This window comes from Rissa tridactyla, chromosome 2 (genome assembly GCF_028500815.1).
Source record: "Rissa tridactyla isolate bRisTri1 chromosome 2, bRisTri1.patW.cur.20221130, whole genome shotgun sequence".
Classification (NCBI taxonomy): domain Eukaryota; kingdom Metazoa; phylum Chordata; class Aves; order Charadriiformes; family Laridae; genus Rissa; species Rissa tridactyla.
The window spans coordinates 4,535,251-4,552,058 of record NC_071467.1 but is presented as its reverse complement, the minus strand read 5'-3'; positions in this window follow the sequence as shown (position 1 = coordinate 4,552,058).

Genomic DNA, 16,808 nt, shown 5'->3' with positions numbered 1-16,808 from the left:
AATAAAGCGAGAAGTTGGATCAAATGTAGTTATTTAGAAGGACAGGGAGGATGGATGCTGGATTTTAGTGTCAGCCCTGGACTGGTCTTTTCCCTCACCCTTTAGATAAAGACAACACTGGTGCCAATGCAATAAACATGCAGGATATGGCCCGTCACAACACGACAGGATCAACTGAGCAGCATTGAATTCCAGGTCAAGAGGCCAAATCCATAAATAGAGGAGAGGTAAACTCCACAGATGCGTGTCTCACTGGAGCACAAACAGTAGCTATGGTTATTAGAGAAGGTTGACCTCATTTTCTGGAATTAGTTTTTCACCCTTGGATCTTTCCCAGAAAGACTGAGCTGATCTTTTTTGTCTGGTTATTTTATTGATTTTCTATTTTGAGTTTCCTCACAACGAGGGACAGATTCTTCCCCCAATTTCAGGAACATCCTCCTTAACTTTAGGTGCCCCCTGATCCAGGCATCCAGCCTTTCACAACTGACCTGCAGCTCTGGCACGTGCCTGGGCTCTCATCTGCTTTTCACTTCCTTATGACTTGGAAAACAAGTGTGATGGGAAGGCCTCCACGAGCCCTGTCCGGTTGCCTTCACTTCATTCCATCTTGGGAGTTGAACAAGGGGAAGAACAAAAGAGAAGAAACCAACCTCTAGTCCAACGCTGGGCAGGGTGGATGAGCTCGGACCCTGTCATTCTTATTGCCTACGGTGGCCAGTGCTTAAGTTTCCCCCAGCTTGTCAACAAAACTTTGTACTTAGGAAACAGCTCTTGGGAGTTACAAATGCAAGACTGAACGGGAGAGGAGACTTTTCTCCAGGGTGAGATACTGGTCCCTACACTCTCTTCACCTGCTCTGGGACTACCTGGCCCTTCCCATGCGAGGACTGGCTTGGTTTTGTGCTTCTGCGTGACGCATGTGAGCCCTGTTCCCATCCCTGTGCACAGGATAATGAGTGCCCTGCACTCCCCCACTATCCCGACCTCTCCCTCCTTGCTGGATTTAGCAGACTCGGAGTGGTAACAGCTGCAAAGTTTCAAGTTGTGCCTGAGATAGCGCAGAGCATGCCATATCGGGAAGCAGATGCTGCTGTTAAGGTGGAGAAGGCACATCCGGGCCTGGGGCCACGCTTTGTCCCAGACACGGTTCCCACACTCGGCTTCAGGAGGAGTTGCAACCGTAGCTGATGAATGAAGAGCTTCTATCACATATTGATTTTCAGTCATGTATCACCCTCCCGGAGGAGAGGGAGAAAGGAAGAAGAAAACAAACGTGTAGCTTTAGGAAATGGAAAGTTTTCAAGCTCGTTTGCTGAATATGCAACAGTATTAAATATTGTAGTGAATGTGTTGAGATTGTAGGTAGAATAAGGTACTGTCACAGCCAAAATTAGCTTTCACAGAATCACAGAAACACAGAATGGTTCGGGTTGGAAGGGACCTTAAAGATCTTCTAGTTCCAACCCCCTGCCATGGGCAGGGGCATCTCCCACCAGACCAGGTTGCTCCAAGCCCCATCCAGTCTGGCCTTGAACACCTCCAGGGATGGGGCATCCACAGCTTCTCTGGGCAACCTGTCAACATCACAGTTACGTCAGGGAAAGGTGCTATTGGCCCACAATAATTCCTAGCAATTCCTTAACTGCCCCACGTAAAATAAGGATGAGACAGGGCTCCATTTAAAAGTCTTCTGTGGCACAGAGGAACAAAGCAAGAGGCCAGTTGGCTCTGAAGGAGGTTGTCAGAAGCCTGATACCACACATCACCGTGGGGAGATGTCTTCTCAGATTTTGTCAGGAGAAGGGTATACTTTTCCAGTCCTATTCAAAAATCACAGAATCACAGAATCATAGAATAGTTTGGTAAAGGTCATCTAGTCCAGCCCCCCTGCAATGGGCAGGGACATCTTCAACTAGATCAGGTTGCTCAGAGCCCCGACCAACCAGACCTTGAGTTTTTGCAGGGATGGGGCATCTACCACCTCTGTGGGTAACCTGGGCCAGTGTTTCACCACTCTCACTGTAAAATATTTCTTCTGTATCTGTCTGAATCTTCCCCCTATTAGTTTAAAACCATTATCCCTTGTTGTTTCACTACAGGCTGTGCAAAAAGTCTGTCCCCGTCTTTCCTATAAGCCCCCTTAAAGTACTGAAAGGCCACAATAAGGTCTCCCCAGAGCCTTCTCTTCTCCAGGCTGAACAGCCCCAACTCTCTCAGACTGTCCTCATAGCGGAGGTGTTCCATCCCTCGGATCATTTTTGTGGCCCTAAAAAGGGCAACTGAGTGTCCTTTCATCCCCTGCAGCAGGGGAAGAGATTGAGATTGGGCAGAGCATAACAAACTATTGCACTGCTGAGATGAGCTCAAGGCACATGGCTGGATTAGCTTTCAAGATGTCTCTGTTGACCAACTCCGTAAGGACCTAAACCAGAATCCAGTGCCTGAACATGCTTGGTTTTTTATTTTTAGGAAGTTGAATTTAGGCTCTATTATACTGAACAGCTCCTCACAAATGAATTATCTTCTTCAGTGGCAAAGGAGAGCTTCTACCCAAGCAAGTCTGGGACCCGGACCCGATGGAATCAGAGCTCAGAAAACTGAGGAGCCTTTACCATGACTACATGGAGGACACCACGTGGAATCCTCGCTACATGGAGGACACTGAAGGGTGAGACCTTCACTGAGCAGTCTGGGAAACCTCTTTTTACCAGCAACTTCAGAGAAAGCAAACTCACATGCCCACATACCTCTATTGAACATTCTCCCTGTTTTTCCACTGTCTTGCTACTGCACCAGGAAGCAGGAGAACCAGAGAGAGAAATGGGAACAAGGAACGCCCGCAGTCACAAACGCACACAAACACGAGCCTGTCCTCAGAAGACTGCTTGGAGGGGAGGTTGCCCAGCTGGTGTAGCTGCAGGTTGATGGAGAGGAGTAGATGGGATCTGCTCCCTGCTACGTGAGTAAACCCTTTGCCATGTCAGATCGAGTTAATGGCATGGAGAACAGTCTACATCAATTTTACCCTCCCCAACTGCTCCTCCTTCTAGAAAAATCTGCCCCAAAAGATCCTCAGGCCTCAATAAGCGCTGTAAAACACTCATGTATGTCCCTATGATATGCACTCCCCATGAGCCCTAAATTCTTGATTCTCTAGAGACTCCAGGGCTATCGTGGGATGCTGTGAGCCAGATGCAGAATTGACCCAGAGAATTTTGTTGGTTCTCACTGATGGACCAAGGATGGAGAAGTTGCTGTGCTGGATCCCCTTCCAGGAGTCACCTTTTACAGAGGATAACTGCCAAGAAAGCACCACATGGCATTTGGTTTAGAGGGAAATCTGTGGACACTGAGACTCTCCCCAAATGTGTAGCGATTTCCCTCCTTGCAAGGGGGCTTGTGCTTCAGTCCCATCACACTTCCTTATCGTTAGTGAGTGGGACGTACGTTGCCGTCCCCTGGAAGGAGTGTGGGAACGCTGTCAAAGGACGAGGAACAAGACACTGGCTTCTGTCCCGGCCCTGCTGCAGACCGTAATGGAGCCTGATAGATGAAAGCACCTGCCATAACTTTCACAGCCCCCTGCCAACAGTGAGGAGAGGAGAGAGAAGCTGAGATTTGCTGGGAGCAACTTGTAGCTATTCTGGTTTGGTGGAGCTCAGAAGGGCCAGGGAAAACCCCTGACTCCTTGTCCTACATTTGGCTTGAGTCCTGCTCGTGCTGTGGGTGGCAATCTCCTCGCCAGTGAGGCACAAGTGTGGGAGGCCTTGTGAACAGGCGTGGGAAGGAGCTCAAGGGCTGGATCTGACCCTGCAGAACTTCATTTACTCAAGCTGAGTCAAAATTGGCCCCTGAAGGGATGCTGAAACTCAGGTGACTGCAGCAACCCCGTGGCAGAGAGAAAGAGGCTTGAGTGGCCACCACAGGGTGTGCAGGGAAAAGCGAGTTCACAGGGAATCGGGGCTGGAAGTTGCTCCTTGTCCCTCACTCAGTCCTGCTCCATTGCCAGCGCAGGAAGGGGCTTCAGCTGCTGGGCTATTGAGAGGTCGTTCTCTGCTGGTCTCGTGGTGATCCAGGTGTGCCATGCTGGGACATCTGGGAGATCAGAGACCCCTTTGGGCTCTGAACCCTGAAACATTCGTGATGGCTATGCCTAAGGCGGTAGCTGGAGGGGCTGTAGGGAAAGATCAGAGCCCTCTGTACTGATCCCTAGATAGAATCTGCGGGGAAGAGACAACCTTTGCCCCCCTCCTGCAATGCTGGGCAGAAGCGCCAAAGAGGCAAAGAAACATGTGCTGCTTCTGCCTGGAGAAGGAGGGCTTGGACCGCTTCCCCTGGTCATGTCCAGCACCCCCAGGGTTGTTTGCCTGACTCTCAGCATGGGCAACAGAGGCTGTCGTGAGCCGTAAAAGATGGTCCAGCTGCCTCTGAAAGGGCGTCTCAGCAGGGCCCAGAGGCAGCTGCACCTACCTGACATAAGAACCCGAGCAGAGGGCATCTTCTGCCAACCACTTGAGATCACAGGCACTTCCCAGCGCCCGCTGTCCTCAGAGGACTGCAAAGGGCAGAGGCCACCATCAGCGTGTGGCCCTGCCTCTGAACAGGCTCCCCATCTGCGTGTTCATACAAGGAGGGAGATGAGACAGTCGCCGTATGGGGGCTTCTGCTGTTGGGATCCAGCCACGATTTGCCTGTTTGATGAGGAACAGGGAAAGACAAGTGGTTCCCAAATAACGGTCATGGCTCCTGTTGGGTGAGTCAGGCACGGGGAAGTGAGTGTGCAAGAGCCAGTTTCCTGCCTGCCTACCACATACTTGGGAACTGACTTTTCTGACCATTGCCTCCCCCTCCATTTCTGTCCTCAGGCTGTGGCATTTTTGCTGATGGACCTGCTGAGCTGCAAAAAAAAATGAAGATGTCTGCAGAGCATGAAGACCAAGCTGCCCCTCTCGGTGACCCTGAGGTCTCTCCCGGGTGACTAGTTTGGAGAACATTGGCCCTGTGTCTCCAGATCTTGCGTGGCAAAGGGTGTGAAGTTGGATGTGTCCTGTCCTTATATAAAAGTACCCTGTGGGGGTGAGCCAGGATCCCCCTCTCCATGCCAGTCTGCTCAATTCACCACTGCTCTCAGAACAGTGACAAGGATCCTCCGTCAAGGCACCAATAAAATGAGCTGCAGACCCTTTGGCCACCCAACATGGCATCTCAACTGCCCCTTGCGATCCAACCCGCGTTGGGATCCTTTGCGGGGTCCTGCACTGACCTTTATGTCCCCCCCAACCCGACTCTGGCCAGCAGCCACCTCTTGTTCTCTTCTTGCTATTTTTTTCAAAGTTTCGGGAGCTAATTGCCAAGAACACAACGTCCAGTGTCACAACCTCACCGCGGAGCTCTCCCCATTCCCAGCAAAGTATTTCCTGCTGGATTTGTTTTGTCACTGGGCACGTAGGGACACTGATGCGTGGAGGGGAAAGCTACGCAGGCAGGCAGGGCTTTGGCATCTCTTGGGCACACATGCCCTGGGGAGGTCAGAGCTTGGCAGAACGGCTCTTGCCCAGCTCTGGCTCAAGGGCTGCAAAGCAGGAGTTGGCAGGACGCTTGGCATGGCTGCACTGGGATGTGGCTCGAGGGTGGTCGAGAAAGCCTCCAGGCGGCTCCCAGCACTATGCTGTTGTGTTTGGGGAGGTGGGAAGCACAGCTTGGCAGGGCTGAGATGGAAAAACCACGAATTCAAGGTGCGCTGTGCCCTGCGAGGCTGCAGAGGACAGAAGGGGCGTTCACAAACACATGGCAAGGACGTGGTGGGGACCTTAGGGGACCAGTCTGGTACCTCCACCTGCTCCGACTGAGCAGCGAACGCAAACCTGGCAAGGGGCAGCGGGGTGCTCTCAGGGCCGTCTGTTCAACGGCCGGGGTCCTTTGCTCTACGAGCAACCTGGCCCGGGAGAAAGGACACCTGCAACTCAGAAAATCTGGTCTCTGGACCCACGCTCCTCAAATGACTTTAGAGAAAGACATCCTCTCCCTGCTCTCGCTCCGCAAACACGCTAATCCTCCTCCTCTCCCGTCCCCTTTGTCCGCCTGGTTTGTAGAGATTTCGAATGGCTCAGGGCAGGGCTGTCTTTTGTTAGACATGCACAGGGCTCAGCGGCGCTCCGATCTGGAACAGGGCAGCATAAATCTGATGGATTATGGTAGGAAATGCCACAGTGATGAAAAACTCTATGGTAACAGGAAGAAAAGAAAGGGCCCCATTTGGGGAGAAAAAAACAAAACTCCACAACCACCCTGATGCTGCTGCCTGGTTACACGTGATTCCTAAAATTGCTGCCCCTGGAAGAGGCTGGTACATTTGCTGACTTTTTCGCCTGTTATTTTGGAGGGGGTGTTTTCCTCTGTGTTTTCAGCTGTTTGGAATTACAGCTCCTGTCCCGGCAGGCGGTCCCTGCTCCCAGAGCTCTGTGTGAGGGGCCTCACTGGGGACAAAGAGCCACTTTCTGGGTAGGTGCCTCAGTTTCCCCATTGTTGAAATGACCCCTCTAAGCACAAGGTGCAGACGTGCCCTGGGAAGTTTTCAGGAAGGGAAGGAGGGAATCATCCACGTGATTTAAAGGGCTTTGTTACTGGAAATTGCAGTGCCAGAATAATAAGCTTTCTCTTGAAGATAAATAGGTGGGCAGCAGAATCCACCAGGCACTGTTGGTGGTATTGATGGGTTTTGCTTTAGGATCACAAACCTTTTCTTCTCTCACGTGGGGCAAAAGGGACCTGCTGCAGACCCGAGTCAGGTGGAAATGTGCCAGTTCAAAGATCCTGAGGAACACTTTCTCTGGCTGGGGTGAGGTTATAGACAGGAACAGATTGTCACCGCTGGTGATCCAGGAGGCCTTGAACTCATTGCGGTGTGAGCCATGGATGGCATGATGGAGGGAAGACCGAAGCCCTACTCCAGTTTGTGTTTATGGCCTCAAAGCAAATTTTTTATCAGGAGCAAAAGCTCAACCTGCTTTTGCTGAAGCAACTGCTGAATCATTCCTTTCCATAAGTTCATCTTGTTACTGATAGCTTCAGTCTTTGTTATGGTAGGAGGTGCTGCAATGTGCTATTTGACATGCCCTTTGTGTCATCTGGAGGGATTTTTTTTCTACAAAAGCACTATTAGATGTAATAAATAGTGTTAAATGGACTAATGAAAGGCACCTGTGTCTCTGCCTTGGAAAAAGTCCAAACCAATGCAGTGGGAATGACCGGAGGTCCAGCAAATATGACCCACCAGCACAGACCAGCAGAACTGGGCTTGCTTAGTCTTTAGATGACCGAAGGAGATGTGGTAACGTGTGCAGAGATGTCTGCAGCAGCTTCCCTGCAAATGGTACAAGGTGGGTTCATCTCGCAAGGCTTAGGTAGTTCATACAAGCCTGTACTAAATCACCAGCCCAGTTCGTGGTGGTCCCAGTGTAGAGACCTCCTTTGGGTAAGAGGACTCTTATTGCTTGTGTCTTACTCTAGAAGACACAAGCTGTGACTTCTCTGTAGTACAGAGGTAGAGCCTCTGTAATACAGAGTTAGAGCCACAGAAGCAACCGGGGCAGACGGAGGATCCCCCCCACGTTGCTAGAGCAGCACGTTAATCCCATGGCTGTAACACAACCTAGGTGGCACCTACTTTTGGGCAAATTCTGCTGGCTTCTTTAAAGCAAAAATCCAGCCTGCTGTGGTTGCTAAACCGGGCTCTGCTTCTTTGGGTGTCTTTCCATTTTCCAAGAAAAATAAACCGCAGGCTCTGTATTTTTAGATATGCCATCTGATCACAGCTAGTCATATATCAGTCCCAATACTGTGAGTCAAGATGCTGAGCTCCACTGCTGAACTCCCCTGGGCAAAAGCTAGTGGCTTGAGCCATCCCGAGTGTATTAATAAATCAGTGTGTTTAAAATAATCATGCACTTTCCTAGGTAAGCTGCTCACGAGGAATCATACCATTGGGATTTATTATTGCTGGTGTCTTAATAGCTCTGACTCCCTGGGTGAATTTAATACTGTTGCGAGTGGGAGATGAACAGCCCTGGTATGAGACGGACCTAATCTAGGCAGGGGCCAGAGGCAGGATGAACTCCCCTTCCTGTCCCTCTCCTGCCAGTGACTCTGATTCCTGACATCTGGCCCGTGCTATTTCAGTCCTGGGTATCATCCGAGGGGGCTGCCGGTCGGGGTGAACTTTATGGTGGCTTCCCGCAACAGTGGGATTTGACAACTGTCTCTCTTTGTGCTGCTGACCTGAATCTGCATTGCTGAGGTGGGAAACGCATAGGCACTACTCCCAACATTGCCAAACCCTTTTGTGGGTGGTGGGAGAAGGGGTAGCCTGGGGAGAACAGGTTTCCCTGGGTTGTATCTTATGCGACTCTATCCTATCCTGCATCAACCCAACCGCATCCGAGGCTGCATCAAAAGAAGCACGGCCAGCAGGTTGAGGGAGGTGATTATGCACCTCTGCTCCACTCTCGTGAGACCCAACCTGGAGTACTGCGTCCAGCTCTGGAGTCCTCGACACAAGAAGGATGTGGACCTATTGGAGCGGGTCCAGAGGAGGCCACAAAGATGATCCAAGGGCTGGAGCACTTCTCCAATGCGGACAGGCTGAGAGAGTTTGGGTTGTTCAGCCTGGAGAAGAGAAGGCTCCGGGGAGACCTTATAGCAGCCTTCCAGTACCTGAAGGGTGCTACAGGAAGGATGGGGAGGGACTCTGTATCAGGGACTGTCATGATAGAACGGGGGGTGAAGATTTCAAACGGAAGGAGGGTAGATTTAGATTGGATATCAGGAAGAAATTCTTGACTGTGAGGGTGGTGAGACACTGGCCCAGGTTGCCCAGAGAAGCTGTGGCTGCCCCATCCCTGGAGGTGTCCAAGGCCAGGCTGGATGGGGCTTGGAGCAACCTGGGCTGGTGGGAGGTGTCCCTGCCCATGGCAGGGGGGTGGAACTGGGTGATCTTTAAGGTCCCTTCCAACCCAAAGCATTCTGTGATTCTATGATTCTGTGCAACCCTACCCTATGCAGCCCTGCCCTGTGCAACACTGCTCCACGCAAGCCTGCTCCACAACTCAGCCCTGGACCCCTTCGGGAAGTATCTGCTCAATCTACCTTGCACAACAGTCCACAAATGTGGAGTTATTGGTGTATTATAAATCTCTGTCCCTTGCTGGCTTGCTCCAGCCTTCACAAGTCTGTGTCTCTAACAGCAGTGCAGCCTGGAGACAATTTTCTGTGTGTTTGATCAAAGTGGCAGGAAGCCTTGAGACCAGCGTGTGAAAAATGGGCTAGCTTGTTCCTGAAAGTTTATTTGTTGAGCTACTTCATCACTCTAATGACAATCAATTTATCCGCATAACTGGTAGCTGGAGACAGCATAACACGACTTGGCAGCCTGGATTTTTCTCAGAGATGTATTGCTTGGCATATTCAACGAGGACAAAAGGAGCCAGCCTGGCTGCTGTGGGACTGTGACTCTGCGAGTGCTGAGCAGTTGAAACCTGGCGTGACAATGCCGCTTTCTCTCTCCATCCTGCCAGAAGAGGACCCTTGGGGTGAGGATGAAATTGCACCTGGCTAAACGTCCTGCTCATAAGCCTGCTAATGCATTGGCCTCCATGCTGAGATGGGTAATGACAAGTCAGACTGTGCTGGTTATAGGGGAAGGCGTGCTCCAAGTGTTTGCTTTGCCTGCCGGCCGGCTCCTGAAGAGCAGGCAGACCATCAGGATGGTGCTCAAGACACCCCATGGAGCAGAGAGGCTGGTTGCACAGCACTGGCTCTGCACGGTAGATGTCTGTGCCCACCACTCTGCTGTGTAAGCCCTCCACCAGCAGCCCTCTGCACCTGAATGCTAGAAACGTCTTTTTTGTGTCATACAAGAAGTTGGTCACTCTGATGAGCCTGTCTTGGTGTCCTCTCCTGCTGTGCCCAGGTGCCCACTTTACTAGATCCTTCTGGGTACCCACTTCACTACATCCTTCTGGGTGCCCACTTCACTATGTCCTTCTGGGTTTGTCACTCTGAGGTTTGTCACTCTGACCCCGGTGGCTTATGAATGCCTGCTGTAGTCTCTGCGTGGGTCCGCCTGCTCTGAGCTCAGGGCCATTTCACCTACCTGCGGCGAAGGAGCTACTCTAATGCAAGTCTTTGCAGCTGTTTGTAGCTCTGAATAAAACAGAATTTTGGCAAACCTCCACAGCGTCCCCAACCTCATCCGTGAGGCTGGAGCCTGCTTGTGATAGCTTCATTATGGGGCAGCTCCCCAAAGAGACGCAAATCCAGCTCTCCAGGCATCCCATGGAGAGGGCTCACAACCTCAGTGCATGCAAGGATGGGGAGCTGTCTACTGGACCATCAGACAAGGAGCCATAATCCACGTTTTTTAGCATTAGGGGCATTTCCCACAGCCCCATCTTTTTGGCAAGCATTTGTAGAGAATGTGGCTGGAGACATGAAGAGGACGGGGCATTTGACAGTAAATCTTTTTGCACCAATGTGGAAGAATTCATCCTTTCTGGTGTGTGATAATGGCTGTAGTGGTGCTTTCCAGGCTGTGATAGATGAGATGCACACCTTTTATGAATTGTGCAACAGACGTAATAAAGAATTCAGTTACTGTGTCTATACACTAATGGTGTATTGATCCCAGTAAATATCACGCTGAGATTGAACAGCAGCATCCCTGGTTAGTGTCATCCTGATGGGTGACATCGTTTCTTTGGGTGTCACAGCCAGCTCGCAGCCTAGTCCCATTTGACCCACACAGCTTTACTGATCTGGCCGTGGGCTTCCCCAGATTCACCCTTTACCTCAGCACAACTACTTCTGCGTCTGGATTTTGTCATCCTTAGCCGGGCTCCAGGACTTAGTAGATGGGAAGCTCTGCTAAGCCGTCAGTAGGATTTGCTCAGGTATCCTTAATCAGTCATTTTGAGGGGGAGCAAAATCTGCAGCTGGAAGCTACAAATTGAAACGCAAGTATGAGAAGTGGAGGAGGGGTAAAAGAGAGAGCAAGAAGGGGTGGCGGGGTCCTTGCAACGTTTGCGGATGGGCTTGCTGAGAAGCAGACATTCCTCAGAAGACGGTAGCCTTTACCTTAGATGTCCCAGGAGGTTTGATAACATGCACATTTAGGTAATATATTGTCTCACCTCCCCCTAAACCTAGCAACTGGGCATTTAGAGAAACCTGCCATAACAGTCCGTGGTGTAAAGGAAAGTCCAAACAATGTGCGCTTTGTCTGTTTGTTAGAGCATTACTCCCATGGGGGATTTTTGGCTCCCGCTTTAAAAAGGGCTCCGGAATTTGGATGTCTCTCTTTTTAGATGTCAGGACTCGCATGTCCTTAAAGGCTGAGGTTTCCCCGAATGCGCTGAGCACCTGCCTGCTAAACATCCCTGTTTATGGGTTTCCACCCCTTAAAACGCAGACAGCCGAAATCCCACAGCCCTTCAGACAAGGTGGAGCACAGGACTCGGTCTTCCCCCCTGAAAGGGGACGGGACAGCCCATGTCCCTGCGGGAACCGCGTCATCCCCAGGGCACGATGCACGTAAGGGGGAGCAGAGCTGTGGCGGTGGTGTACGTGCGCGCGGTGGGATTTATTGCTCTGTTCACAGCAGCCTCCCCCGTTCCGCTTGCTCTGCCTCCAGGAGAACGTGCTGTGAGGGATGTTTCATGTACAATTCCTTCCTTGGCCTTTGCCTCCTTCTTCAAAACGGGGGAAGGAAGGCTCGTAGGGTGCTTTTGGCACCTTTATGCTCTGCAGGGAGGGGAGAAATGCCTCCCTGTCTGTATTTTATCTCAATGCACTGGGGAGATGGGGAAGGAGGCTCGAGCAAAGTGAAGCAAAGTGCGCTGAAATCAATTGATTAATAAAATAGCTGCTCGATTGCACTGCTAAGCTGGCCTGTGTCCTTGTAAGAAAGGAGGGGGGGAAGAAGGGGATTTTCTTTCTAATTCTGGGTTGGCAGAGATTTCTGTGCACAAAGGAGATGATAGAAAAGTCTCTTGCTAAAGAGGTTTCCATCAAAGCCAGGCACTTGTGCAGGCAGATGCTGCATGGTCGTGGTGGGCACTTCTGCCTCCTTTTCTCCGTGGCTGCCCAGCTTTCCTCTATCTCTGCTCAGGGATGGATTTACAGAGTGTGTTGAGATGCAGCATTGCATCTAATCATGGGCGACAGAGGCATTTGCCCCGGTGGTTTTCAATTGGGACTGTCACGCGCAAGTAATAGGGATTAAACTTGTACGCCCACTCTCTTTTCTTTCTGAATTGGGGGGGGGGGAGTTTTAGCTTTGCTGAGGAGCTGCCGCTTCGGGAAAAGGGATGGCTTTTTGCTGAAGAAGAGAAATTGGCCCTGGAATGTGAGAAATGTTAGGAGAAAAGGCGCCTCGTGTTACCAAAACACAGCTGAAATGAGTCCGAAGAGCTGCGTTGCCAATTCATCACACTCTGCCACTGAGGATGGTTTGTGTAAGCGACGGGAGATGCTCTCTGTGTGATGTACTGCGGCCGGACACGTCTCAGCTGGCAGAGACTTGCTGATGGAGCTGGCGGGGCCATTCATTCATCCCTCTCCAGCTCTGGCCCAGCTGTTCCCCCCATCCACACACAGCACCCAAAGGAAGGACATTTCCATACTGTTTCCCCGGGGGAAGCTTTCTCCTTCCTAACCATATATTGTAAAGTTCATTTTGAGCCTTCTCAGGCCACTTTTTTTCCTGGCCTGAGTCTAAAAGCTTTGTACCTGGTTCTGCACAGGGGATGCGTATGTGTATGTGTAGCTGGACTTGACAGACATGGTCAGTATATAGGGGTGTACCAGAAATACTCAATTTTTCATGCAGAATCCCTCCCACAGCTCTGCCCGCAGCCTGCTTTTTACGTCTAGACATGTATATATCCTCATACACACGTCACTGACTGAGATAACGGACCAGTTCAAATGCACCGTGGCATCCAAATGGACCAGTTCAGTACCTAGAAACACACACATTTCCCTTGATGAGACATTCTCTTCCTTTGCACCAACCCTAAACCTCCCAACCCTCCTCTACTCCTGCAAACCCCGGCATGGCAGACCCTTCTTTCCAGCCTGTTCCCACCTGCCTGGAGCCAAACTGCGTCCAAACCCACGTGCTTTGCTCTTGACCCGGCTTGTGAGGATTCCCATCCCCATCCGCGTGCTTCCAGCCTCTCCGGGACTGGAGCACGCTGCCTTCCCCAGCTGCAGCTGGTGAAATTCCCTCCCTCCCTCCCTCTCCCCCCTGGCTGCCTTTCCCAGCCCGAAGCATGCCGCAGCCGGTACTTACGCAGCCTGGATGAGAAACCTCAGCTGCCGATCCCTGAGCCCGCTCCCAGATACCTCGACTGAGCGACCGTGCTCTCGCTGGCTCCGCAGCCCTCAGCCCGGCGCAGTGATGATACAGGAACCAGACCTCTTTGGTTTACTTTTACATTGACGTCAGTGTCTTTTCTAGCCTCCACAGCTCGTTTTGGTCAAAGGATGTCTTCAGGGTGGAGGGGAGGGGTCGGAAAGGGAGAAGAGTGAGGGTGAGCTGGAGAGGAGTTTTTGTGACGTGGGCAGCCAGCGGTGGGAGATTTTAGGGGATAATGCTGAAAGACGGGGTGCTTAAGGAGCCCACGTTGACCGTGGGTGTAGATCATCACCTGGACGTGGGTATGTCGGAGGCCTGACCCTCACATCTGCACAGAGAACTGCTTTCCCAGCTGCACCAGCACCCCAACGGGGAGCAGTAGCACTGCTTTCCCCCACGCTTGGTGGCTGTTTGTTCCTTGGTGCTGGTTCAAGGGGAGAGGGAACACTGAGGCACCGAGGGAGGTCTGTTGACCCTACACAATGCCACACGAACACAGCTGCCCCTTTGTGCTGCCTCTGTGCCCAGGCTGGGGCCAGTGTCTGTCTCCAAGGGAATAGGGAGATGCCAATTTGAGTTGCTTTGACCATCTCAAAGGATCATAGAATCATAGAATGGTTCGGGTTGGAAGGAACCTTAAAGATCATTTAGTTCCACCCCCCTGCCACGGGCAGGGACACCTCCCACTAGACCAGGCTGCTCAAAGCCCCATCCAACCTGGCTTTGGACACCTCCAGGGATGGGGCAGCCACAGCTTCTCTGGGCAACCTGGGCCAGTGTCTCACCACCCTCACAGTAAAGAATTTCTTCCTAATATCTAACCTAAATTTCCCCTCTTCCAGTTTAAAACATTTCCCCTTGTTGTATTGCTACGGTCCCTGATAAAGAGTCCCTCCCCATCCTTCATGTAGGCCCCCTTTAGGTACTGGAAGGGGCTCTAAGATCTCCCCAGAGCCTTCTCTTCTCCAGGCTGAACAACCCCAACTCTCTCAGCCTGTCTTCATAGGAGAGGTGCTCCAGCCCTCGGATCATCTTTGTGGATGGCTTTAAAGATTCCATGGGCCGTGCAGTTGTAGATAAGTGTGCACCTGAACATGCCTCTCCATGCATTCAGATCAGCATTTTACAGGTTTACATATTGCAGCATCTAGAGTTCAGATTCAAGGACCTGAATAACTCACCTCTCCTTAGACCCTTGTAAGGTTGGAGAGCACTTGTCTCCTGTGGAGATCCTGCTCTGGTTAAGGATCAGATTTTATCCTGGGGTTTTTGCTGCATGGTGTCCACATCCGTCTCCCAGCCCTGTGCAGTGGACACGTGCATGGACATGTTTCTGGGGCATGCACAGGGTTGGTGCTTGTGAGGGATTTGGAGAACACCGGCAGAAAGTGGAACCTGCTAGTGTGATGGTTAACAGTTATTCACAGCCGATTAATCACACCTATGTTTAGGGCTTCTTTCTGGCTGGGAGCAAAGACAGATTTCTTTGCGTGGCCAAACATCTTCCAGGAATTACAACATAAGGCTTTCATGACCTAAATGCTGATATTTTTTGGTTAGGTTCCTGAGCGCTTGTTCACTTGGGTAGCGTGATGCAAACACTTGAGCACTCAGATGTTAGAGCACCGTGTAAGGGAGAATATGGAGCTTGCGCCAGTGCTGTTGCACAACAGCAATTAAACTTGTGCCCTCCCTGTGTCATGGGTCACCTTTCTGTGGTACATTTGTCCAGCTTGTAACACAACTGCTCTGTCATCCGTTATTAGACCATCTGCGTGACACCTTGATGCAAACCATTCATTGTAATCTCTTAGGAGCAAGCATTGAGTTTAGACTCCATGAATCTGGGCACCAGCACTCACAAACAGCCCCAAACACCTGCTGATTTTCATGTGATTGGGTTGGTCGACCCTTGGAAACTGTAGTACCAAAACCTTGCAGGGAGCATGGATTATTGACAAGGAAGCATCATCTGGTACCACCAGAATGACTGAGCCGTACTGGTTTATTTGAAGACCAGTAGTGAGAAAATAGTTTTTGACCCCAGTGTACCATCACTACAGAGAAGAAGAGACACAGGAAGGGAAAGTTCTTGGGTTGTTCAGCACATCCATGGCAGAGCCAAGTAATAAGTCCAGTTTCTTGGCCATTGGATCACACACTCTCCATCATAAATAACGCTGAAGTCTCAAAGATTCCCAGTGTTCTTGTCAGAACCAATACATGGTTCATGGCTGAAGAAAGACAGAGGCTTATAAAAACCAGAAAAAGAGGTCCTTGTAAATCACCATGTCTATACTTAGAAATGTGTTAAACTTTCTAAGCTCCATTTCAGAGCACATAAATTTTTTTTTCTTTTTCCGAGTTGAAAAATCCATCCAAAGGTCAGTCAGAAACAGGAATAAAACTGTCTTTGAAATCTCAGGCTGCCGTAATAGCATTTTTGGCAGTGAATGATAAACTTGAACAGTTGAGGTTTACACGGCAGATGAACTGAACGCGTATTTGTCTATACATTAAATGACCCAGCAGTGGCCCTTTTTAATTTCTTCTTACAACCTATCAGACTATTTATAGATTTTTACTACAAATGGACCTCCTGAACAGAAGAAGGCAGACCAACTAGTTTTGAAGAAACCATCACGGTGGAGCTGTGCCCATTAGCCATCGTTCCTGGGCAAGAGTCCCATTTTAATGATAACCTCCCAGGTAGCAGGAATATTAACTCTTCATTTACCTGGCAGGGATTTTTACAGTCTTTCACAGCTTTTGGAGGGCATGAAGGGTTGGTCAGGGAGATCTTATGATCATGCATATGTTGGATTGGAAAGGAATTGTGGCATATCCTGGCCAGGGCTCTCAGAGTTGTCCGGGGAATGAGGTCCACCAGCCACTACACAGTACACCTGGCTGAAGGGACTTAGGAGCCATGTATTCAGAGCTCTCAATTTGAATGAAAAGCCTAGGCAGTCCTTGAGGGATGGATGGCAGAGATTTGAGGTCTCCTCTCTGTCATGCCTCGTAGTCAGGAAGCTCTTGGAGGATACCTGCATTGCAGTCCTTGCTCTGTTAACTCTGGAAGAGTATATCTAGGGTCTGTTTTTTTCTGAAATATCCTAATGTTCATTAGAGCGAGGACTGACATGACATCTTTTCCATGACCCTGGCTGTGTAGCTGCAGAATAACACGCCGTGTCTGTACAGGGAGTCCTAATGGAAACTGGAATCTTCTACAGAGGTGAATACTTTGACCTCTTTCATGGACATTTTAACTTGGCAACTGAGGGCCAGGTGATGTGGATTTGAACCTCCCTGCATGCCAAAAAGTCTTTAACTGGGAGATTTGCAGCAAGAAGAAGTTCTGTCCCAATTGTGGGTGTGTATCTGAGCT